General features: G+C 36.9%; 1 long non-coding RNA gene across 2 annotated transcripts in view; it reads right to left on the reverse strand.

Annotated features, from left to right (window-relative positions):
- Positions 1-12982: 12982 nt before the first annotated feature.
- LOC123635484 overlaps positions 12983-27761 on the reverse strand; it is a 115436-nt gene continuing 100657 nt past the window's right edge. The window contains exons 2-3 of one of the 2 annotated variants that reach the window (XR_006734139.1): positions 26638-26818; positions 12983-13062 (exon numbers count right to left, since the gene is read on the reverse strand). This is a non-coding gene — a long non-coding RNA (uncharacterized LOC123635484). Of the gene's footprint in view, positions 13063-25894; positions 26077-26637; positions 26819-27761 lie in introns of those variants that run through there. The other variant, XR_006734138.1, reaches the window with a different exon arrangement.

The following is a 27761-nucleotide window of genomic DNA, read 5'->3' on the forward strand; positions in this document are numbered from 1 at the left end:
CAGCCTTAAGCAACATACAACAGATAACCTAACTCCTGAAGAGAGGGAACTCACATATGTACTTTCTTCTTCCCTCATCTCTACCCAGGATCATGATTCTACCTTGTACTAAAAAATCGCCCAATATTATAACTTAGAAAATCACCAACAAAGCACAACACACTTATATGATGCTTGAATTCATACCACAATTGAATTCATTATGTCTTATTTTGAAAGTAATCATTTACCTTATGAATCTATGTAGGCTCCATATTCTTCAGAACTAGTTGTGAGGTTTAAAGTAAGTGGTCTGTGACCTAGAAGGAAGACAAACAAACCCACAGTTCAAATTCAGCATCAAAAAATATCAATAGGATTGAAGATGCATTAGCACGTGCATTAAATGTTATATACCAGATGCAAATTGTGAAGGCATTTACCCATTTGGAGGTACAGAGAGGATAGAATTTAGGTGAGACGGAATATCAGTGTTTGTGCCCCTGTGCTTTAAGTATCAGCTCAGACAAAAAAAAGTGAAAGGATCTAAAATGATTCCTGGAACTGAACAATGTAACTGAACCCAAGGGGGAGGAACAGGCTGCCACCCACCTGGGAAGATGGGTTAATAAAAAGATCAATTGCACTCTTATCTTATTAGTCATTAGACAGTCCATTGGTGCCACCTGCTTACTTTAAATGTAGATGTACAGGCCAGCTGTTGGAAAGCTGCCACCGTTGCTTCAGAATCCCGTTTCTCCCTGCTTTAGTGATAGAAGGGAACAGGCCAAACGCTGACCCTTAGGAGCAGAACATCTGTTCCTCCAGCAAACAAAAATGTGAGGGCACCCATTAGGTGCACACTGTCTGGGGGATGGACACACCTTGTAGCTGTGACTCGGGTGGGGCAAAGGCAGTATATGTAACCTAAACATTTGTACCCCCGTAATATGCTGAAATAAAAAAAATAATCCGTGAATATGAAAAAAAAAATGTGAGGGCAAATCTGAAAGCAAGTCTTTACAGGAGGGGAAAGGAGAATGAAAATACCAGAATATGAGGAGTTTATGGAGTTAATATTAACACTGAACTCAAGAAACATTTTAAATATGAAAAATAAAATGACTCGGGATTTTCTTTCTTCTTAGGTAGTTGTATCCCTCAGATCTGAAGTGGTCGTGTATGAAAAATACACAGACACTACAAACTTTTGGTTTGTTAATTTTCATAGTCTTTGCAAACCACTGACTCTTTTTCAGTTGTCAATTATTCTTTCCCAACGCATAAGGAAAGAGTTATCAGTCTTGTTTTAATATCAGATGCCACTGATTAAAGCTTCAAAAGAAGTGTTATATATTTCCTAAAGCAAAGCAAGTGCCTGTTTACCATTGGTTGAAAAGGAAGAAACTTTCTATATTGGTAATAGAGTCATTCCCTGGAACAGTTATTGTTTGTTTCTAGCAGCTTCTGCAAACTCCAGCTGCAAATGGGCCTCCTGACTTTTTCTTGTCCTCTGACACCTCACTTACCTGGGCATCAGATAGATGCCTGATAGGAGGGTTCAAGATCACCTCACATTTGTAGCAGAGAAAGATTCTTTTCTCCTTTAATAAAATGAGTATACTTAATTTACCTCATTTATTTTTGATGGTATACATATTTATTATTTATTGTTTATTACTATTCAAGCAGTTAGTATTTGTTTGGCTACCAAGGAATATCTTTCCCTCGGCTTTGAGCATTTCTATTCCAGTTAGAAACACTGTGTAAGCAGTAAAATGCTAACTTAGGATAGGAACGGTGAGGTGCAGCAGTTAGTTACAATATCTCAAAGCAGTGAGATGCTGATGCCAGTTCATGGCCTGGTTACTAATTACTGCTCTCCTGCTCATTTTAGTTTCTGAAAGTCAAATTAGTATACATAGGTTCTGCATGCTTAAAATTTATTCCTAACTAAGCAGTGTGTAGATGGATGGATTGTCTATCAAGTAAGTCTCAAACTTGGAATGGGAAATCTAGCACTGTCTCTGGCCTAAAACAGAAATAAGCGTGATCAAGATCCCTGAGCAAGAAATGACTACTTATTAAAAAGTATTACTTAGTAAAGCTTTCAATTTTCCATGATAGGCTAACCATTTATACATTTTTAGAGGTTAGACTAGTTATTTGTTGTTTCTTGAATTTAAAGCGGTTGTAAAAAATACGGATTTCTTACAGTTGGTTATATGTTTAAATTACTAGTGAGATAGTATAAGAGAATAAGATTTTGGAGACCATAAATTTTTAGTTTTTCAACCTACTGTAAGTTTGACATCAATTAAAACATGGTAAAAAAGTACTTTCTGAGTGTAGAAGATAGTCTTTTCTGTCCTCCAGATTGCTGAGTGAGGCTGCAAAACTTGGCCTTAAAATGAAAGATGAGGAATGGACCTCCTTTCTTCTACAGTACGACCTTGCTGTGACAGTTTCCTGAGGGCTCATGGATGGGACCTCGCTCTTGGCAAAAGAGCATCAAAATGACAATCTTTGGATGCAGTCCAAGGCAAATCTGTCTAATACTGGATTTTGCTCCCTAGCACCATGTTTTATAGTGAGGGTCCAACATAGCTGTAAAGGTTCTATGACAAGTAACAAAGGAAAATTTTCTAGATAGACTCATCTCCAGGGTTCCCACTGCCCTTGGTTAAGTAAGTACATTTACAGATGGGGATAAAATTGTAGGCTATGGTTGAAAATGCTAAAGGAATAAAATAGCACGTAAGTTGTTTTCTTGCCAATGTCTTCATTTCATAGTTAGGAAATAGACATAAGATTAACATTTCAAAGAAACGATGGGCATTTGATTGTGTAATTTTGTGAAACACAGATTTTTCATCTGTAATAAAAAAGCTCATCTTTGAGGAGGAATTAACATTGGCTATCTAATAGTGACACTTTTATGAGGACAAAGTTAATTGAGTAATTGTTGATTTGTAGTAATGGGTATAGCTTTTAAACTGATAGCCAGACTTCTATTTTTTAAAATAGAACTTTATATTTGAAAAATGCAGTATTCAAGGAATTTTCAATATTTTTCTGAGAATTCAGGCACATAGTATAAGGTTCTATGGATAATTTAGGTGTTAGCAGAAATAGGATTAATTCTAGTAATTAATTCTTACATGTGCCATTTACATACAAAACATATGTACTAATTTGTGATTGAATCTAATGAAGGTAAAGTTAACCAAATGTAGTGAAATGTACAAAATAAATTATTTTTGCTAAAGTTTAAGAATGCTTTGTTTATCAGAATGGGACTTGCTGGTCTCCTTTGAATACTACCATTATTACAGTTGTTGAATAAAAACTATTTTGAAGAGAGTCGTTCTGTGTGTAATTTCCTCAAGTTTTGAAATCACTGTCTCTGGAAAAATTTCCAAGTTTAAAACAATAGCATTTTAATAAAAAGTCAGATGTTTGAATAACCCTTTCTCTTAATGTAGTGGTAGTGTCAGTGTGAATACAAGGTCAGGACTTTAAAAACCTATCAAGAAAGGGTATCCTTTAAGCTGTAATTCACGGAGAAAAAAATCTGTGAGATTCAAGAAAAAACTAAGTTCCAGGTAATTTGAAAGCAACATTTTAATCTTTAAAATACAAATTAAAAATTATGATTATGAGTATACACTGAGAAGAGAGTACATAATTCAATATTTTAAATAGCTCAAGAATTAAAATAAAGACAGTTTAGAGAAAAAGTATATCCAGTGGCATCCCATCTAGAGAAGAGGTGCAGTGAAATGAGTTTAAGTAAAATAGAGGGAAAATTCCAGTATCAGCTTTCATTGTCTTTTACATATAAAAAAGAAAACTTTAAATTGGAAGTTTTGAGGACACTCCACAACCTTAATATTTTTATTTAAATATGTGCATCTCTTTTCCCTCATGAGTGTTCTCAGGCCTGTACTATGATGGCAAACTCCTAACTAATCACACCTTCTGTTTCAGGAGCAGGTGTAATTGGTAAGGAAAGATGACTTCTTCTGCTTTCTCTATTGTCCTGCATGATTATAGCCGGAGGAAGCTTTGGAAATCACAACTATTATAATATTGTCATTTCCCTAACTAAAACAAAATTTCTAAAATATTCCGAGTGGAAGGGAGTTTTGCTAGAATTAAGTCCGGACTCTTAATTGGGGCCTTTATTCCAGGATGGGGACATTAGACATTGGGCAATCAATTGGGAATGCTCACGATGTTTAAGCAGGGAGTGAATTAACTAGAAATCCAATTTAGATAGATGAAGTGCGTGTACTATAGATCAGAACAAGGACAGAAAATGGATTTATTCAATAATTAACCCAACAAATAATTTTAACAATATTTAAAATTTAGTAGTACCATTTTCAGTAATAACATACCAGATTAATAGTATCCCATGTTAGTACTATGATAATGATATTTAATAATAGTACTAAGTTTAATAATAGACAGTACTATTTAGTACTATTAGGTGCTGAAGATACAGAGGTGAACTAGCTGGTCAAGGTCTCTGATGTCACGGAGAGAAGGCATGAATAAAACATCACACCAAATAGAACGAGAGGGAGAGAAACACATATCATGAATGTCTAACTCTAGAAGAATGCTTCTTGTTATGTTAGTTGAGCCTAAAGCTGTAAAGATCGGATAGTAGGCTGTTTTCACAGTCCAGACAAGAAGGAGATTAATGAGAACCTAGACTAGGTGGTAGCAGTGGGAATTAAAAAGAAGAAAAAGATGCAAGAGGTTTTCAGAGGCAGTCAATAGGAATTGGCAACTGTGGAGACACTCAGTAAAGGGAGAAGGAAGAGACATAGATAAATTAGAAACTTGGAGCCTCGCTGAAGAAATTGTGGTGCTATTAACAGAAATACGGATGTCAAAAGAAAGAGCTAGCTGGATGGGGTAATGAAGTCGGGTGTGGTACGTTGAATCTGATGTGTCAAGAAGTCTCAAGGAGATGGCGGTAAGCAGCTGGAACTGTAGGATTATAAATTGGGGGGAAACTAGAGTTAGAGAGTTCGGTGTCCTTCTTATGGATGAGGTAGTTAAAAGTTGTGGGATTGTCTAAAATCCTCAAAGGTAAGGGAGCCTGAGAGTCTGCATACAGGTGGGGATTCTGGGAAATGGCTTAATTAGACGAAAGCCCAACAAGAGTTAAGGCGAACGGGAATAATACCAACAGTTAGGTACTGACTCCTACGAGACCAACACTTCTCTGAGCACTTTACTGAGGCTAATTTAGTTAATTTTCACAACTCCTTGGAAGTAGTTGTTCTTATTATTAATAACTCTACTTCATACATTAGGGAATGGAGGGACAGAGAGAGACAGAGAGGTTGCCGAGGCCACCCAGCTCAGAAGTGGTGGAGTCAAGATTCAAACCTAGAGAGCTCAGCTTCAGAGTCCCCTCCCTTAACTCTACTGTAGTAGTACCTCTTACGTAGAATGAGTGACTTTGGAAAAAAGAGTTTGTTCTTAGTAAAACAGCAACCCTACAGATTAAATTTAAGTGGTTAGGTTAGCAAAGTGGGTGTCCACAGGCATAGGGCCAAACTGGTAACAACATGCATGAGAAACACAGATGAAAGGGAAGGTTTTGATATTAAGCAAATTACTACATAAAAAATACTTTTGTTACACTTTTGACAAGTGCTAACTAAGTCTTCTATGAGAGTTTATGATAGCGAGTCCTAACCTATTGTATGGCAGGGGGCTATAGGAGTCTCTTTGAGGAAAATCTACCTTGAGAAAGTGACATTTAAATGAGACCTAAATTATGGGTACTAGTTATCCGGACAAGAAGAAAAAGAAGAGCCATCCAGACCTGAGGCCCTTAGGCAGAAGGAAGTGAGGGGATTCAAGGAGTTTAAAGAAATCTGGGGCAATGATAAGGGGGAAAAAACCCTAAGGACTTTGGACTTTATCCTAAGAGTAATAGAAAGATATTGAAGTGTATTAAACAGAAGAGTGACAAATTAAGCCTCAGAGAGTTTAAACTGTCCAATTTCATATGGCTACTAATTGAGCCAAAAGGAAACCCACGTCATCCCTGCTTCGAAGTCCTTTCTTCATAAAACCGTGTTACTCTCCAGGGCTGGGCTGCAAAATGTTTAACCATCAGCTCTCTGGGAGAAAAGCACTGGTTTGTCGTATTTTCTGAAATGGGTGGTGTAAATACCATATTTAGTATTATTTACTAATATTCACTATATTAGCTACTAATATGAAGTCACAGAATGTGGACTTGGGAAGAGACAATCTATACAGTGACATCATATGATACTTCTAACATGCAGATACAATAGATATAAATGCCCTCAGGAACACAGAAAATAATATAATGTACTACAATAATTAGGAAGTGATGAATTTCATTTATTATATTTGTATTTAATATAATGTATTTAATTCTAAATATAGGCACTTTCATTTTTAATGGTGGCTCTCTGAGGGAACAAACAGCTTGCCAAATTCCTGAAAATTTAATAATGGCACCTCCTGAGCAGGTATAAACTGGAGCCAGAACGTCACTGTTAGCTTCTCAAAGAGTCATTTTTGGGTGTCCATTTTTGTTTTACTGTTTTTGGTTTGGGAGATGGTTCCTGGAATGTTAGGCAAAGCTCATTCATGTCTTTCTACACATCTCATTGTGTTGGTCATGGAGCATATTCAATGAGAAGAATGCGGTTTTTTCCCAAATAGGCCTAGAGAAGAGAGAGGAGAGCTCTGGGAGGCAGGGCTGTGCACTGGGGGACTAATAGCAAACATTTGTGGCTGACGCCCCACCTTCGCTTTCAGTCAGGAGAGTGAGTTTCTGGTTTCAAATATGAGTTTATAACTTGAATCAAAGCTACATTTATATTCTCTATACACATTATCATTCAGTTCTATTATTGTCATGCAACCTCCTCTTTAGGAAAACCATTGGACCCTAAAATAAAATGTTCAGAAACATGCAAATGAAAACAGCTTAAGCTCTCAGACTTTGGCAGTGTTACTTGAGTTTGCTGTGGCCTCAGAAGGGACAATCATAATATTTTTCTGGCTGTCTTGTCTTGATTTATAATTTGGATCTCCATAAATGATAATAGAGAGGGCAATTATCAAAGAAATGGAAGGGGCAATTATCATTAAATTGAAAACACATCACACATCCAACAGGATGAATGACTGAGCTAAAAACAGATTTTGTGGATCTTGCAACTGTTCCAAAAGAACTTAATGGAAGCAACTTCATCTCCCCACCTCCTCCAATTAACCAGATGACTTTGGATATATTTTCTTTTTTTTTTCCCTTGGATAATAAAACAGGGACTGTTAATCTAATCTGCCTGAATACTGACACTACTTAGGATATGTAAATTTACGAGACTAAACCAGTTGCTGTTTGCCTAGTGCAAAAAAGAGCTTTCCATTTTTTTGTAAAAACAGTAGAGAAAAATTAGTTCTCTTGTTTGTACATTTGTAATTCCAGGAGACTGTAGACATCCATCTTGTCTGTTCTTAACGTTGCAATGAATCTTTTAAAGTGAGGCTATAACAGTGTTTTTGTTCATGAGGTTAAATAATGGACTAGACACTGAAATTCCCCTAGAAGACTTTTATCTTGGTTGGAGAAATTGAATAAATTATTATCCAAACTATAGGCATTAGTTATCATTACTATGACTATGAAAGAAACAGGTAAGTGTTTATGAACACATTTTCTTGAGAATTCTTACCATCTGGATTTACTATTTTAAGCAGTGGAATCATAGACATTCTCTGGAAGGGGTAAGGTGTAGAAGAAGAAAAATACTCCAGTATTACTTTTGTTAGCACTCTCGTATAGGAAAGTAGCCATGGCATGAACGCCAATTCTGAATACCTGCTAAAGAGATGAAGGCCTCTATAATTTGATCTAATCAGATCCTAATAGGAAATAAGTTACCCCTTTTCACAGAAGTGAGGTGCACTGAGAAGACCAAACTCTGGCATACTTGCCATACTTCCTAACATATGGATCATGGAGAAACTAGAAATGGAAGGATGGAAATGCTTAGATAAATTTATTTCATATTTTTTTATCTGAGTCTCTGCTTTCCCTATACTGATCCTTAACAGCCTACACCTGCCATCGGTTAATGCATAACCAGACTGGGCTTGTTTACTAGGGAACAAAGAACCATAAGGCGATCTCAACACACGTGGCTATGCTCTCAGTTACAGAGTCTGGACATTATAATAATGGACAAAAAAGCAAGAAAAAATGGTTCAAAAGAAAGGAAAGAAAACTAATACTTATTGATCACATTTTATCGATCAGGTACATTAAATATATGCAATTTTAGTGTTGACACCTGTCTGGTATGAAACCATTAGTGAGTCCTGTATTTGTAAGTCTCTCCAAAACAAATCAAATTTTACTACGCATTACTGTGACTTCTGCAAGTACATTGTCCTTTACGTTGGAGGACTGCACTTTGCCTGCTAGGTGCCTATTCTGGTGTTTTGCTGATTGGAGAACTGAATATATGTTGCTCTGTCTACCTGCCAGCAACAGACAACATTAATACTGAATAGTTTCCTTTTCAAGACGTATGACTCTCTATTCATCATCCTTTTCTCTAGCTTCTATCTTTCCCGGGTTCCAGAGCAATTTTTCAATGTAAGAAATATTTGATTTTAAAGCAAGAAAACAGACAAAATTTCTATTCAATGTACCCACCGTGAATTTATGTAAATATGTGTAGCCTACCTATACATCGACCATCTTGAATTAAATATATATATGTTTTTCTCAATGTTTTGAAAAAATAGTTATATTTATTAGTTCATCTTGGCCAATAAATTTATAATACTAAGCACTGTAAAAAACAAGTAGTGGTTTCCCTTTAAAAATTTCCCAAAATTTCAAGTGCTTTGAATTTGTTGAACTCTTAACAATCACTGTCTGGTTGATTAATCAATTTACATTTCTACATCCTCACCAAGGGGACTGGGGCTGGGGAAATTCCACTTGAATTCTAGGAAGTTGTTCTTTGGACATGATGTTTGCTTCCCTTGATGTGATAATTTCTCTTGATAAATGTAAACATTTATTTTTAACATGGTTGTTAAAATATTCAATATTCAGTTTCAATTCTTGTGTCAAATACTGGTGAAGTACAAAGGTCAGTTCATGGGTCAGTATACTCACAGATTGAATGTTAAGTTAGCAAAAAGTGAACTTAATGTTATTTTAAGATTTTTTAATGTGTTTGGAAACATAAGAGGAGTTTTTGAAAAATAAAAACTGAAATGCTGTCTTACCTAATATCAAGTATAAGTAAAATAAAATTTGTGTCAATAAAATTTCCTTATCATTAATACTTTTTGGGATTGCCACATTTTTATTAATCGTGTCCAGTACTTTCATTGAAACCCTTTGTCAGCTGTATTTAATTCTCACAGGAATCCCATGAGGTATGCTTTGTTGTCTGATTTTACAGATTTTGCAACTCACAGAAGTTAAAAACTTTTCATGTCACACAGCAAGCAAACAGCAGAGCAGGGGCATAAACCCAGATTTGTCAAATTCTAAAGCCTGTGGGTGACAACGTGCCATTTTATAATTGTGCCAGTTTTGGAGGCAAGGTGGGTCTGGTCATTTATATTGTGTTTCCTTGGACAATTTCAGTTAAAAACTGCTCCATATGAGAGATGATATTCATCCTAATGTTTAATTTGTTTAAATAAATCATAATGTCAACCTTTCTGCTTATAATCCTCCATCACTCCCCTTTTCTACAATCAGACATCCAAAATGTTTGTTTCCTCCAGTTCTGTATTCACTGTGGGTTCATTCACTTATTCACTCATTCATTCAACAAATATTTATGGTATGAGACACCCTCCTAGGACCTGGAAAAGAATTAAGTTCCTATGGTTGTGAAGTTTTTATTTGGGTAGGAGAGAGACATAATAATCACATACATACAGACACATAAAGCAAGTCAAGATAGTGATAAATGCAATGAAGAAAAATAAAATAGAATAAGGACCTAGAAAATAATAACTAACTTTTACTGAAAACATATTACATATGTAAGACACTGGTCTAAGTGCATTACAAAGATTAATTCTCACAGAACTCTTATGTGTTTGGTATTATATTTGTGGTGGATTGAGGATGGCAGCAAATTATTTGTTCTCCTCTAATTGAGATGTGGAGTCTGATTCCTCTCCTTTTGAATCTGGGCTGGCCTCATGGACTTGCTTGATTTACGGAGTGGAGCAGAAGAGACAGTATACTAGGTCCTGGTCTAGCCTTTAAGTTGACCAACATGTCTGCCTTGTTCTCTTAGATCCCTGAACTACCCTGTAAGATGTCAGACTAAGGTTTCCATGCTGTGAGAAAGCCCAAGCCCCAGCCAAGCTCCCAGCCTACAGCCAGCACGTGAAGGGAGCATGTGGGTGGCCACCCCCCCAGGCCTTCACAGGCATCCAGTTCCTGCTGCTACCTGACTGCACCAGCACGACCAACCCTGGGTGAGGACCACCCGACAGAGCCCAGTCAATGCACAGAAAAGTGAAAGATAACAATAAATGTTTATTTTAAGACACTAAATTTTGGGGTGATTTGTTATACAGCGAGGAATAATTAGAACCATTATAATCTTCCTTTTACAGATGAGAAAACCAAAGAAAAGAAGGGTTAAATGATTTGTTTGTCAAATGGTAGAATCTGAATTCAAACCCAGGCAGGCTGACCGCCAGGCACCATTTTAAACTCTATCCCACACAGCCTAGAGTCCGATCAGCATTTCCAGGGTGCCCCGGACTAAACTTGACAGTCGCTGACTAGTTTACATTTTATTGTCTGCATTGAATCACAGCAGTTAAAACTCAGGGCACACTTCCCTGGGAACACGGTTGCCCAGCCAGGGGTGCTTCCACAAAGGAACCTTGTGGTGTCCTTGGCCCGGAACTATTATGTTGTCTATGACCTTCTGTGGATTGGAATCTTAAGAAAAATAAGGAGGACATGGAGCAGATTGACCTGCACTAATCTATAATCCTTTCATTGTGTTGTAAAATTATGAGAATTATTCAAGTGAAATAGGATGTTGCATGGCATTTTGATTAAATAAAAGGAGCACAAAGGAATTTTCTTAACTTAAGGGCGAATGATTGTCACAAAATCATATTTCTTGGCATACAAATATGTTACATCCTTTGTCTGATACACAGAATTTATATTTGGATGGGAAGGGAGTGACCGGATGTCTGTATGATAGCATTAACCAGCAAGTTCTTGAGCCAGATGTTCCTTCCTCAGCAAGGAAGGACTTAAAAGTACAAGGTACCAAGCAAGCCCAGGGTACATACTTCCACAGACGTTTTTCCTCGGGGTATTTACAGTTTAGTTTAGCTCTTTCCATGCTGAAGACTATACACAATAGAACAGCTCATGATAGCTCAAAGGAAAGAAGCTCATAGATACTGCACATTTCCCCCGCCCTCAAGCCTTCCAGGGGAAACTCCGGATACTCTTGAAACTTTCCTGTCAGACTATTATACAATCCAGTGTTTTTTCCAAGCAGGAAATATGATGTTCCAAAGACAACTTGACCTCCTATTTGAAAATGGGCCGGGGAGGGGGGTGGTGCCGAAGGGGAGGGGGAGACAAAACAAGCGTGGTCTAAGTATACTTAATTCACAGACCCAATCACAAATACAAACAAGTTAATTTTGTTAAGAACCCACGATAACGTTTCACTTAAGGCAAAATCCCAATCATTTATTCTCCTCTGGAGTACTTCTTATGCATCCTTGAGTTTTTAAAAGTTCAAGTGTTGCATAAAAAAATCAACATAATTACAGAAAACAGTCCTTAAACAAGAATATCCTGTTTTGTTTCCTGCATACTCACTGGGGTGGCTCATCTGAATCCTTGACAACATCCAACTCCAAGAGGAAAACATCAAGACTGCTTGCTGATCATGGTTTTTACATACAGCGCCTCAGCAGTAGGGCTGTTGGCCCCATGTGTAAGCCGACAATCGCCCTATTGTTTACTTTGCAGTCAGAAAAGCGATGCTGCTTTTCTTCACTATGTATGGTCTCCATAATCCTAACAGTCATGTTCACTCAGCAGTGAGCCCCAATATATGGTTCCCAGAGGAGTTTCAAATACATGAGATAGATTAGCATCTCTGTGGCTTGATGCAATCTGTGACAGATTCAACAGCAATAAACATTTTAAAGTGTGGTCAGTACTAAATTATTTGCTGAAGGACAATTTTGTTCCTGAAGTAGAAAAAAATTAGTAATAAGTTTTGGGTAGTAAATACACGGGCTGAGGGATAATACAACACCCCCGAACCTCTTGCCCTCCCGGCATTTCATTCTGTTTAAAGGGAGGAAAAAAGCCCAATTGTGTGCTGATGAATTAGAAAACTTCATGAACATTCAAGAAATACACATGCCACTACAAATTAACCATTAGCGGGGCAAGGTATTCATCCTTTCTGTCAGATTCTGTGGGAAGTATGCCTTATTAGCATCGAAGCCCAAAGAAGTAATATATCAGTCCACATTCACTTATCCTACAAAAAGGAACAGGCAATCTCAGTTCTGGAAAAAATAAATAGTGCTGTTCTTCTCGCCCCCATTTCAATCCTAAAATTGAAAATCACCAAATGAAATTCTATTTCCTCTGCGCTTCCAGTTTGTCTCTGTGTTTACAATGGAATGCGGTTTTGCATTTTAAATCGGTTCCATCATAACCCTGAAAGTGATCACAGGGCTGCTAATTCCCTCTGTCTCCAGTTTCCACCCCTCCTCCACCTCACCACTTTGAATTTGAATGGGGACCAGAAGATTCTCTAGGGGCCACGTTTGTGGCCCTAAAGAAGCAGCCTCTCTACTCCTTTCAGCTGGTTTCCTGGCATGTTTCACGGGGATTTGTGGTGAGTGGCAGCTCTGGAATCACTTTTCATTCTGTCAGGTTGTGGTTGGGCTTAGTGGGGTTTCTTTGTTATACTGGCCACTAGTAGTCAATTCCCTTGAAAATATCTGGTTTTCTCTTTTTCCCTTAAAGGAAAAAAAAAAAAACAAAAACCAATGAAAAAAACACAAAAAAAGCAGCTCCCAACTGCCCACCTTATCCCCTAAACACAAACACAAAACAAACACAGATATCCCTTCCAAATCTTAGGGGGAGACAGAGAAGACAGAGAGCCCCAGATGTTCTCAACATCCCAATTTAATTTTGATGTCAGACTATAAAAGATCTTGGGAGGGCCCCATTTCCTGTACCTGTGCTGCTGACATGCTGTTTTATTAAAGAATCAGGGATAAATTTTACTGCCGCTTTTTCATGTTAAAACAAAATAAAATAAGCCACACATATAAAATGTGAAGTTTTGGAGCACGGTGTTTCTTTTTTTGTTCAAAACAAACCTGGAAAATAATAAGAAGTACGTACCAAAATTAGCAAAACAAAACAAATAGGAGTGGGTTAAGATGGGGATTTCTGTGGACACAGAGGGAGAATTGGCACTTTCTGCCCACATCTTAAGCCAGCGCCTAACGGAGTTTTGTATTTCATGAATCAGTTTGGGGAAAAAAAGAGAGAGAGAACAGCATAAGGCTGCCAACATTTTATATTGCCAAGTTAGGCTATTTAAAAAAAAAAAAACAACCACTAAGGCTGAAATCTTACATCATTTCTTAAAAGAAAGGACGTGTTAACATCAGTGGGGGTTGGGGGGAGCCATAATCTCAGAGTACAAGACAGGCTTTTCAAGAAAGAAGAGTTGGCAGCTTTTACTCCAACACGCCACGAAGGCCTTCAGAAACTGCCAGTTCCTGAAACACATCAAGCCCCTTCCCACCTTACTGCCTTTGCACTAGCCGATCCACTAACTGGAAATCTATCCCCTGGAACATTGACAGAACTCTGCTCAACTCTGACCACAAGAGGCAGGACTTCCCAAACTACAGGGTTGAAACTCCCTCTCCCCAGACCCCGTGCTGACAAAGCCTCTGCTTCCATACTTCCATTCTCTCCATTCCCTTACTTTGCCTTATTTGTCTTCAAGTACTTGTTACTACCTGACTATCTATGATTCGTCTGCTTAAGATCTGTTTCTTCCATTACCATACAAAGCTCATGAGGTCATGGGCTTCCTATCCTTTGTTCACCTCTTTTCCTCCATTACCTTCAACATTGCCTGGTCCACATGAGGTACTCAATGCAGATTCGTTCCATGTATACATGTGTATAATTTCATAGTCTTTATTTTTCTTACTTTATTGTGGACAAGAAAAAATGGGCACAGAGCCCACATTGTTTGGTGCATGGAAACCATTGCTTTAAGAAAGAGATTGAGGAGGCCCTGGACAATTGGTTCATGCATTCTTTACCGCAACCGATTTCAAATGGCAGCAGAGTCATGTTTCTGAGAATAGGCAACCAACACGTAGTGGATTGAAATCATGCCTGATTGATTTACGAGTAAAAAATATTCCTAAAACTGAGTTAGACTATTTAGGTATATACACCTTCTTCCTCCCTCCCCAAATTACCTAATTACATAGATTAGGGCTTTCCTCTTAGCCGGTGGCTCTTTACACCTTTTGAATTGTGTATGTGATTTTTCTTAAACAAGAGAATGTTCATGGACTTTTACAGTGCAAATATCTATTGGGTATTTGAATAAAAGAAGGTAACAGTAGCCGCCAGGTGACAGCACAATGAACTATTATCTCTCATAATTATTTGCTGGGAAGTGGCAGAACTGGGAAGTCAGGTTTACAGATAAGCCTTACTACCAAATACAGTGGGTCATTGTAAAAAATAAAAAAATCTAGTTTTGAAATGCATTACGGATAGTTCACAAATATAGATAGTAGGTTTCAAAAGTGTATATTTCAAATTTTTTAGGCCATATGGGGTCCTGGATGGGTGGTTCAGATTTTTTCCTGAAAAAGTACTACTTCTAAGTGTCAGGGCTCAGAACATTGTTGGGGTTCAGAAAAACAATACCCCCAAACACGGTGCTTTGACATGCTGGGTACTTTGAAGTAAAGAAGCAGCCTCAGAACCAAGGTCTGTCTGACCTTCTCCCACCCTCTGTCTCTGGTCCCTCTGCCTCCTTCAAAGCGCAGGCAGGGGCTTTCTCTGAAGTTCCCATATTTGACTAAGGGAAGCTCCTCCAGAAGGAACGCAATTGTCCTCCCTGTAATCTCATCAAAGAGGGCAGAATAGCTCCCAGGAAGGAAGACTAGAGTTGACGCCACACCCAGAGCCTGGACAAATTTTGTCACAGGCTATTGTATGTTCTTCAGGCCCGTTCATCTCCCCAAAAAGTCATTTACTTTTCCTCCGAAAGTGCCTATAGCCCCCACTTGCCTCTCCCCTATGAAGAGGGTATTTTAGCTTCAACCATCTGGTCCTTCTTTTAGTTTCATGCTTTGTATGGCTCCTGTGCATTTGCACATTAATACATTTGTATGCTTTTTTTCCTCTTAATGTGTCTATTGTCAGTTTGTTTTATAGACTCAGATTCTCGAGCCTTCACGGGATGAAATGACAGTTCCTTTCGCCTCTACAACATGATACCCCCAAATATGGCACCTTGGCATACTGAGTATTTTAAGCTGAAAAACACTAAGAAAAGTGAGGAAGCAAGAAGGTCCTCTCTGACCATCTCCTGCCTTTCTTCTCTGAACCACGGTCATAGGAAGTTCTCTAACACACCTCTCTGAAAGTAGGTCATAAGACCTTCGTGTGACAGGTGTTCTGCCTTATACCTAGAGGCCAAGGAGAATCTGAACAAACAGGCTAAGTTGCCTCCAGTTTATTATTATTAGGTCACATTTCCTTTTTGTGCAACCATACTTCTATGTGACTGTCCATTCTTCATCAAACCTGTCCATAAAAACATACAGTCTTCCTTGTGTCTTTGAGTCTTCGTTTCTGAAGTCTCCATGCCACATAAAACTTTGGTTAAATAAATTTGTTATATTTTTCTATTGTTAACTGTCTTTTTTTTACAGGGTTTTCAGCCATGAATCTTGCAACGGGTGAGGAAAAGTTATTACCTTTTCTCCCCTATAACTATAGGTACCCAACATGGAGTGGCTGAGACCCGCTACTCACTTTGGAGCCTGCAGTTGAGATTCCAGGGCAACTGACAAAAACCAACAAAAAGATAAGAATTTTTTCACCAAGATCAGTTCTCCCAGATCTCTGCCTATAATGCCTGATGGAGAATGGAAAGTAAATGTTTTCCTTGCCCCTTGCTTTCTGAATTCAAATTAGCAGGGAAAAAATAATTTTTATACGTTTTTCTCTTATTAATCTGTCTTTTGTTATAGGGATGTCAACCATAAAACTTGCCGTGGATGAGGAAAAAATATTATTTTTCTCCCATACATAGCATGAGGGGTTCATTTTGGTGCATATTTTCCCCCTGAAAAATAGAGAATGAGCCCAAGTGTATCTAATGCAGGTTTAACACAGATTTTTCTTTTTAAATTGGGTCTAATATCTGCTTTTTCTGCCACACTTCTGTGTCATAGTAACAGGTATTAACAAGATGGTATACAAATAAATGAGAACTGGCAGTACTTAAAGAAAATGAGAGTTTAGAGTACATACATGCCTGTGTGTGTGTGTGCACACGTGTATATGTGTTTGTGTTGTGTATATGTACAAGACAGGGTCAGTATATATTGATTATTATAATAATGATGATAAAATAAATGGAAAGTGTGAAAGTGTGGATCTTTTCAAGTTTCCTTCATATTCTCTCTCTCTCTCTCTCTCTGTCTTTCTCCTTCTCATTCTTTTATGCTACAGTATGGAATGAAGCTGGGGGATCTAGAAACCCTCTGCTGATTAATCCATCATATTCTGACAACTGAATTCCCAGAAACAGAGTATTAGACTTTCTCACAAAGTGATGTTTTGACTGGAATCTTTTAAATCGAAGCTTATAAAGTGCCCAGAGGAGGACTACCCCATAGTGGGGCCTCAAATAATGGTAGTTACTAGTGTTGTTATTAATTGCTCCCATAAAGAAACCAAGGACTTCAATGTCTGACCAGCTCATTCCACCAATACCATTGCAATTGCTATGTCAGAGAATGTTTTGAAAGAGGTAAAGATAGAAGGTAGTTGGGGAGATGTTTACACTGAAGGGTAAGAATAAAAATGTTAAGTGGTTTAAAAAAATCAGGAGAGTGAGATTTTGGGCCATCACCCACCCAATGAACTTGTCTTATTTTAGAATTGTATATCCTAAAGATTAAAAATAAAGCCAAGACTTAACTTTATTGATATTTGAAATAAAAATATGTATTTACTTTAAAAAAACTGTCCAAGTGCAATGACAGAGGTAGTTATTTTTGGTAAAAGTGGATTGTGGACAGAGTAGCTGGCGAAAATGCTCTTAAGTATTCACGTAGGACAAAAACCTTCCTGGCACTAAGAAGTCTCAATTGGCTTTTCAGCTGCACTGTGGTTTATTGTGTGCTTTAAATCAGCTCTAAGACTACACTACATACCATTGTGTCTGTTCGAAAATCATTATGGTGCAATTAAAAGCAATGTTGTTTCACAGACGAACATGGAATTTTCCTCTGTGTCTGACGGCTGTGCACTTCCTTCGTGCCTCCTGTGATTATCTGCACTTGTGTTGGTCAAGAGATACAGCTGTCGGGAAAACACTCAACAGATGGCAGTTGCGGGGTGATGCATCATCCTTTTTGGGATGCTCCCTGACACTTGAGCTTGGGATGTCCATAAAGGCTGGTGTGCAACTGAATCCTTTCAAGCAACACAGGTCTGGAATGTTCAGTGACAAAATTAATCTTCCTCCAGAAATGAAGAGAAATTGAAGTGCCCTTAGGCAATGAAGTGTGCAATGGAATGCTAAAATGTATTGTCTTTTATAACTTTTTAACTATTATAGATAAGAACAACAAATGACATAGAAAGCCTTGTATACCATCTTGTTACTACCTGTTACTATGATTCATTGGCGGAGAGATCACTTTTTCTTCAGGATAAGAGTGAGGCAAGACTGGTCAGTTCTTTCATTTTTTTGAAAAGCTCTTTAAAGACTGGCTTTATATTTTTCAAAAGGAGCAACTTAACCTTGGCTTCAGTAATGACATGACTTGTTGAATGACATAGTCTATGATGTAATTAGTCTAAATGGTTTAAGAATTAATTCAGTGGTTTCTTTTTATATTTCAGGTAGCATTTTAACATGAAACACTTAGCCGCTATCTTCATTATTTATACAGTGCATACATGTTTATAACATTATTATGGAAATAAGAAAATAAGAGGAAATTGATTTACGAAGATGCTGAACAATGCTTTTAATTGTGCTAGATTATTCAGTATTCAGAATCTGAGTTACAGATTTCCTATGACTGACTCATTTTCCTTTCTCTTAGTTACACAGATCATTTCCAGGTTTAGAGCCTCAGTTCTTCCCAGTGAACATTCTGGGATATCTGGATGTATATATTTTAATGCAATGATGAGACAGTATTAAATGATAGGTATATGTCCTGCTTCTGTGTTCTAAGGAGTGTCCCTGGCATGATTGCCTGCCATCTCAATTCACCGCCCCCCCCAATACTGCTAAATGATATTTGGCTATCTTTAGTTTGACCTGAATATGAGTAAAGGCCTATATAATCTTAAAAGCAGGCAACGTGGGGATAACCATATCCCATAGGGTTAAGTTTAATTTTGTCAAAATTGTTGTCTTTCCTTTTTCATGTTAGCAAAATTGTGTTCCACAGTTCACAGAGATTTATATTTCTTCTAAAACATGACACGCTGACATTTTCTGTTTGTCTATTCATGTCCCAGAAGAGGTAACCACATGCTATATATGTTTTCTGTTAATATATTTGCAAGTTGGTCTCAATGGTTGGTCTCTGAAAGACTTCCAGTGGATAAAACACACGGAATGAGAAGCTATAAAAAGGAGTCTTTTTACCAAACATATGAGGGGCCAGGGAACAGTGAGGGAGGCTGCAGGAATCATGAAAAACTACATAGTATAGATTTGAAATACATTGTGTGCATTTTGGAACAAAAACATTTCGCTTATTCTAAGAGCTTGATATATTCCAAGCATTACGGTAAGTACTTTACTCATATTATTTGATTTGATTTGATTGTCACACATACATAAGATAAGGCGCTATTATTCCTAGTATACTGATCAGAAAATAGTGGCACAGCTGATAATTTGCCCAAAGTCACACAATAAGATGATCTTCCAGGCTCTCATAATTTCTTATAAGAGTATAATTGTTTCTTCTCTAAATAGCATGACTTTGTGCATAAAAGATCTTCCGTGATGTTATTACTGGATGTAGGTGCTAATTAATAAAGCAATAAAAAATGTGTTTGTATAATGAAATGTACCTTTACACCTCTTAAAATAGTGCAATTCCTATCAAAAAAGAAGTTTGAGCTATGTGAAAAAAATGTGTTCTTTTGAAGGATTCAGGTATTTTTGCAATAAGTAGAATGTTAGTAAACCACTTTCTCTGGAGATTTTCATTTGTTTCATGATTAATATAAAATAATTTTATGATTGAAATTAAAGAAAAATTCTTCCTTTCATCCGTTGAATGAAATGAATCTGTGAGTATAAGTATTAAGAAAATTTTATAGATCCTCTTTCTATAGTGTGTAGAAGGTAGTATGTCCCCAGCTCAGACGACTGTGAGAATGATGACATGACAGGACACATTCTCAGAATAAGCACGCCATAAAAATGACTGGTAGAACATAATCCATGCAATTAAACTCTGCTTTCTCCTCAAATTTTGAAGGTAGTAACTCCTGAAGTCTGTCTTAGGGCAAAAAGAGATGATTAATTGGAAACCTAAAAGTGACTTGTAGATTTCCATTTGCTTTTTATTTCCGGTTGTGTATTCAGAGTAGGTGAAAAGAATACATAGTTGAGATGCTCTGTGATTGCCTCTAGTATCTTGCCACACACAATAAGGGTATCCAATATGACACTGTAATGACGGCTCAAAAACTTATGTGGACAAGACAAACCCACAGTGGAGCAAAGTGCCATGAAAGCACATGCAGCGTAAAGATAAAGAAAGCCCATTGTCTCATGTTAACTGTTCACAGTTGTGAGTATTCTACTATAAATCTGAGCCACACAGGGAGTGGGTTTTATAGCTATAATTGCCCTTTGAGCTTATTCTGCTGCCTGATGCAAGTCAATGAGAAGGGTCTAATTTTTGGAACCATCCTGAAACCCTTAGGCATCCATTATTGTACAGTTTTAGTTTTGAATCAGTATGAGCTTTATCTCCATTTATGATGTTCACATCCCCATAAGTAAGAGGAGGATCAATAGTAAAAGGAAGCCAGCAAATTGTAGGCTTTGCCATAAATCTAAGGTATTAGGTGGACATAATTTAAACAGTTGTTTTTCTTTTCCTGAAGAATAAACACATAATAGGAGAAAAAATGAGGCTCTAAAGGGATTGTGCATTCCTAAATATTTTATAGCTGTGTTAAATGCAATGTTGTAGTTTTTGTTCCGAAGCTGGATATTTGCTGATGATAATTTACCCACCAAACTGAACACCCAAAAGATGCTATCTGAGGTTTCTTTGTGTGGTTTTAGTCTTGGCCCTTCTGTCAGTGTTTCACTGCATGATGGGAAACAGCAACTCTTTGCATGTGAGAAGACAGATGCTGGTGATTTAAGCAGGGGAAACATACCACAGTGCTTTTACTCAGCTGATATTTAATGATTTACCATTTAATGTAGTTCATCTTTCATAACCCTGGGTTCAAACAGAAGCAGCTGCTATTAGGGATGCAATAATATTGAATTTCCCACCGACAACCTATGAGAGCTTCTTTTGCAGCTTTAGCTACTGGACCCATCTGGCCTTAAGCATGACAATTGAACTAGAGAAACAGTTTACTTCCCGCCAATGAAGTCCTGGGCAGAATGTATAATTATGCCATATAAAGATTTTCATGTCAAAACTCCTTGTGTTAACATAACTCTGCAACTTTGGAGGACAAAACAATGCTATTTATCTCATTATCAAAAGAACATGGTGAAAACCGAGAAAACCTATGGAAAATCATGCTGAAGTGAAATCAATTCAAAGGGGAGAAGCGTCCCTGGTTTCAAACCTGGAAGATAAACTTATTATCATTTCTATTTGGTTTCATTAATGTGGGAGCTTTATGGCAAGATATTTGAAAAAAATTCTTTCCTCTAGTTTTAGAAGATATCTAGATAGATAATCTATTAATAAATGTTTAGATGGATGGATTGATAACTAGGTAGATAGACAGACAAGATACTTAAAACAAACAAAAAAGCCTTTCAGAAAACTAAAGAAGAGACCAACATCTAATGAGATTGAAGTCTTTTGGAGGGAGGATGGTATCCAATATGCTGATGAGAATTGTGATATTAGTGTTATCAAATGGAATGCTTTAGATGCATTTTTTCCTATCAAAAACATTTCCTAATTCAATAATCTGCTTCACTTTGGCATTATTGTTAAGGGATTGAAGAGCAGATTATAGAGTAGTTTGCCTCTTTTTTTTCCTGTTTTTTTTCCTTCTTTTTTTTTTTGGTTAAAATTCTAACACCTGTAAAGTAGGATTTGCAAGGAAAGAAAATGATTATCAACTTTCATGACAATTACAGGCCTTCCAGACAACAATTGTTGCCTAGTTATGATTATATCTAATCCCTTGACTGCTTATAGTGGACGAAAAATGTTTTTCTTTTCCACCAATATATTCCTAAAAGACAGAGAAGGCAGTTAGACCAGATGTTTTCACTGTGAGAAACATACTCAGAGGTGTCCAGCCTGATGGGATTAGATGAACTAAATCTACTCTGTGGGTCCCCTATCCTGCATTGCAGCATTTTTCATTCTTGAGGCCAGGATCAGCCTTTTCCTTAAGGAATTTTCTTATTTAAAGATTTTTTTTAAGCTTTGCCCCTGTACAAAAGCATTTGTATTTACCTCGATGCATCATTTGAAAATACTATCCTGGGGATATTTATACATTTTCCAAAGTTTGATGATACTTTGGTATTTTGGATTTTTCATTCAGCAAATAAATAGATATTTATATAACATTTATAATTATGCAATTATGACATTTAAAAAGATAAAGAGGACTTCCTGTATGAGGTTGCTGAAAAAAGAAAGTCATAAATATAAATGTGCTCCACTTTACCCTTTATTATTGCAAAGTTATTGATAGAAAGTTTCTTTGTCCACTTTTGAGGTTGTGGTCTATTGCCTGGTCTGCCACTGGTCCAGTGTTTTGGATTCCTGGATTCTCAGCCTCGTCGTGATTTGTGGAAAAACCCTTTCAATTGTTTATTTATTTGTAGCATCTAACAAAACTCTAATGTATCCAAACATGCATACATTAGAGTAAAGAATTGGGTCAAAATTATCATGATTTTATTTAAATAGGAATGATCAAAGAATACATTCTATTTTAACATGAATCTATTTAGATACATTGCCACAAATTGGAAATCAGGTATTAACGTATCAATCTCAACAAGTTAGAAAGTTTGATTTGGAATCTTTTCCAAATTCATACTTTTAGTCTGAATATACAGACAGATATTTCATGAGAATTTTATTTCCCTGTTTGCTCAATTCCAAGATTTATAGAAGTTCTAATTTGAAATATGGTAGATATGACACCACAGAGACAGTAGGGGGTTTCTCCACAAAAGTTTATTATTTCTAGGCCCAAGGGCAAATTATCAGGTGGAAGCATATATTTTAAAATGATATTCCAAAGGTTTTTAGCCTTTTAAAACTTTCAAAATAAAAATTTGTTTTTTTATTGTTTGTTTTTAGAAGGGTAGGGATTCTGGTTCACTCTATTTTGATTAGGGCTAGTATATATGTTTGGCAGTTATTCTTGGATACGTTTTCACAAATATTAATAGCTACAATAGATTTCAGTCTTCAGTGAGCTGGATTATTCAGGTGAATGTGGTTAGAACACTCAGTGAAACTGAACCTTTCACAATTGGCTGTTATTAGGAGCTGTTTTCAAGTGAGCCTCTTAAAGCATATTTTTTTAAAAAGGGAAGAAACAAGGTAAAACTAGATGTGATATTTTCATGCAAAGAAAGTGTAAATGATGCCGCATTTGATTGGAGGTGGCAGTTGGGGTTAATTTAATATCAACTGAAATCTCTTAATGCAGCTTGGGGAATGTTGACTTACTTAAGAAAAAAAAAAACCTACGAGATCACACAATGATAATATTCAAATTAGAACAGATTAGAAATATACCAAATCTTCTCAAAGAAATTACCTATTAACCTTAGAAGCAAGAGAACCCTGTCTGGAACAAGCCAACATTTCTGAACTAACAAGCCAACATTTCTGCGGGAAAATGGTAGACCCTAATATAACAAGTAGAGCCTAGTAATAGATTTTCTGTCTACCCAGATCTTAAATAATATCATTGTGTTCACAACCTATGACATGGTACCAGATTGCTGAAAGGATTTATAGAAAGAAACAATCCATTCAGAAAGGTTGAAGTAAGGTATTATTGATATAGGAAGGAAAACATATCACTTTTCTTTCTTACTCTTGTCTAAAGTCATAGGAAACAACTCATATTGGTATGTATCTAAGGGAACATTTTGAAGGCAAAATTATAAAAGAAAGTATTAGAGAAAAGCACCTAGCAGAAATTTTTGAATACTATTTTGTAAAGTTAATGAACAAAAATCCATAAATTATCATCATAATGATTTACCAATTTAGAATCACATAACAGCAATTAAAGTACTTTTTTATCATCAAAATGTGAATTTTTTTAAAAAATCACATTTATTAGTCATCATTTATTCCTACCGCTTTTAAAGAGATAAAAATTGTCTACTACTCCTCATGGGTCACAACAGATTTTGAAAATTTAAATTGTATTTTACAAAAAAAAAAATAATGAAGTAAGGGAAGATGTTTGTTGTATATAAAATGCAGCATGGTATGAAAAGAAAAATCTCTTTAAATTTTAAGGCAGTGATTCTTAAATGCATGTTCTGAGGACTACTTGCCTGGGAATTACCTGAGAAACTTGTTAGCAATGCTGCAAATTCCTGGGATCTATGCCAGCTCTACTGAGCATGATTCCAAGGGAATTAATTTCAGAACTCATTTTACTACATATATAGTCACAGATGCTTCTTAAGAATGGACAACTTTCAACACCACTTTCTTAAAGGAAATCTTTAGCTTATATGATCACTTAGGACCACTGGCCAAATCAAAGAAAACCATTGAAATTAGGTTATTCTGAATATGTAGAATAAGAAGGTGAGTATTTTCTAGTGCATCCCTGAATTTAGTAGATCATCCTGTACATGATAGGCATGCAACCAATATATGTTAAATGAGTAGATAAAAGGAATTTTATCAATACACTAAGATAAATGTCATATGGATGCAAAATATTCACATTAGGATAGGAATTCACATTGAAGAATATTCGAATGAAGTATTCCTATGTATATTATGTCATCTACTACATGTATCCAATAATATTTGGAACATGAGATGATAGATAACCTAAGGTTAAGTTGCAGAGAAGGTAACAAGTGGGGGACAAGCTTAAGCATAACCATAAATTCTTTAGCAAGTTCTTGGTAATATATGAGGTAGAAATGTTGAATTTGATAGCCATTAAATTTTGGGTTTTTTACATTTAATTTTTTTTAAGCATGAAGGTTATTTAAGGTACGCATGGTACAGTTTCTATATTTAGGGATAAATGTATTACACTTAAAAAATCAAGAATATAAATGTTCTTACACTGACATATTTGGTGAAAGTAAGATTACTTCTGTTTTAGCAATGAGAAAAATTATCATTTTCACATTTCTTCTTCTTTAATTCAGCAAATACTCATTGCATACTTACTATGTACATAGTTAGATAAGATATACTCCCTGGTCTTGAAAAGCATGTAGCTTAAAACATTGAGAGAAATGGGTAAATTACATTATAAAGGGATAAGGCCAAATATAGGCCTATAAACATGTTGTGTCATGTTTTCTGGATGATCAGTAGTTTATCAGGGACTACACTTTTTTTCCTTAAACCTCTGCCTTGAGTCTGCTTGGAGATCACATCATTTAACACGTAAATAACATATTTCATGGTGAGGGTCAGGGACTAGCTGCAGGAATGTTGCCTCCATTGGTATTTCAGGACCAGCCCAGAAGGAAACACTCTCCTTTTTATCACAGATGGTGACCCACTGAAGTCGGATGCTCTGATTTGGGTCATAGTCAGAGGGAGTATTTCTGATCAAAAGGCATTAGCATTTACATTTAATTCTTTCTTTGTTGAACTGAGATGTCATAGACTTAACAAACACGTACTCAACAGTATACTGACCACCCTGATCATATCTTTTGTTGGGGAGCCCCCCCCTCCACTATTGTTGAACTGGGTGTGTCTACATCCTGTTTCTTTTGAAATAATATTTTTAACCTCTTTAATAATTTGTCTACTTAATTAATGGACTAGCCGCTAAATACTGAGGCTACTATTGAGTAATTTTAACACACACACATACACACACACTGGTGTCTCAATTAAGAATGTAATGCGTAGATGAAGGTATTTGGCAATAGTTGAAATTAGCAAGTCTTTAAATATTCTTCCTTGATACTACTAATTTGTTTATAATAGCTTTCTAATTGCAGCATATAAACAAAGACAAATGTGGGTTGGACTCTATGTAAAAAGTATCAATCTTGTCTTTTCTGTTTAAAACAGTTATAATTTCCACTTCTGGTACAGCTGAAATAAGGAATAAAAAGCGATATCCCGTGTCTTTGGTTGACAAGCTTCTAATGTTCAGATGCCTTTTCTGAAAGGTGGTCTTCCTTTATAAAATGTTTGTTGTCAGCTGGTAGCATTGTGTAGTCTAGGAGAAATCACAGCCGTGCAGGTGCCTTATGAATAACCAGATGGGAAATGGAAGATGATCAAACTTCCTCCTAGACCCTATGAGTCAAATAGCAATGACAAAAGATTTTCCTTTGCAACAGTGAGGAGAGTGAAACCCAGTTTTCAAAAGTCTTGTATACAAATGACGATAATGCCTTACACGAGCCTCCTTCTCAAAGACAGGAAACCTGTTTTCTAAAGCTTTTCCCATCTCCAAAATACAGGCAGAGTCTGCGATCAGACTCAGCAGCTGTTTTAACAGTGCCAGAAACCCTGATGAACGCCCCAAACATTTCCTTGAAGCAAATATTAACAATAACCTTCGGAGAGCACGTTCGCAGTCGGTTCACGCCGACTCGGGGGGCAGAGCGCCACCTACCGCAAGACGGCTGCAGGGCCGGCACCCGGCCACCCCGCCAGGCCGCCTCCGCCCGGCCGCCCACCTTGCGCTCCCCGGGGGAGCTGCCCCAGGAACGCTCGGAGGTGGCCTGAAGCTCACCTAAGCGTGCTCATGTCACGCTCTATAATTTGAGGAAAACACACGAATTTTAATCAGTTTTTGAAACAACCAGGCCTCTCTTCTCATTTACTAGAATGGAAAAAATTCACTTTTATTACCTCGAAGATGCCAAACAGTGCCATTTTATTACTGTGGGAAGCTGGAAGTCATTTCCGAACTCTTTTGGCAAGGGGGCTATGTAGAGCATCCAGTTCAGTCCTTTAAGTGTCTTCTGAGAACCACCACACAAACTGTGATTTACTGTCTTCAGGCGTTAAAGGGACCCTTTCTACCCTGAAACTGAAGAAAGAAAGGTGAAGTGTGTTTACCAAGCATCCCAGGGAGACTTGCAAGAATATGAGACAGCACAGAGTGGTGAGCCACAGGTAAAGAATGTTTTGGTAACCCACATTTTCCAACGTATAATTTTTAATTTGTTTGAAAAGATTTATGTTGCTAGCCTTTAGAAGTTGTGATGATTTTTGTCTATTGATCGATTGGTCTTCAGGCCATTTTCACAGACATCTTACTTAGTGGCAATGTGACTCCCCCCCCGCCCCCCACAGCCCCCCACTTTTACTATTTGCATCCTAAATAGATTTTGGTACACTTCCACCGTGAATACAGTGTTGTAGTTTAAAAACGCATATACACACCGTATATATGCAGATACATGTATATACACACATATCCACACCCACACCCACATATCGTGGAAAGTACTTAAGTTTTATAAACACATATTTGACTGACTAGGGAAAATTAAACAAGAATCAAAAAGAGATTTTTGCATATTTTCTAATTTACATAACCAGAAGATGGAAAGACTCCAGCCACCCTTGTTGCCTTTCAGTAGGAACAAACAATAATTTGAATTTATGTGTTCTTTAGCTGACTCAAATCTCTGGTAGTTTATCATTATGTAAACTGGGGGATTACAATTGTTATTAATTAAAATACATTCACATATGTGTATATTTTGCCCCCAGTGTTATTTTGTTTGGATATTTTGACTGGCTAGTTTGTGCATATGGTGCATCGTCAAAGCACTCCGTCCCTGGAGGGAAAAACACAGAGAGATATTTAACTAGTACTCAGAAAATATATTGTGCTGTATGTGATTAGCTCGGTGCTTGGCACACAGTGGGCTCTCTATAAATATCTGACGAAATAATGAATAATAAGCTATTTACTGTGGAAAATAATTATGTAGTCTAGCACATCAAAAAAGGAAAAGCTGTCT

This window comes from Lemur catta, chromosome 3, assembly GCF_020740605.2.
Source record: "Lemur catta isolate mLemCat1 chromosome 3, mLemCat1.pri, whole genome shotgun sequence".
NCBI lineage: Eukaryota > Metazoa > Chordata > Mammalia > Primates > Lemuridae > Lemur > Lemur catta.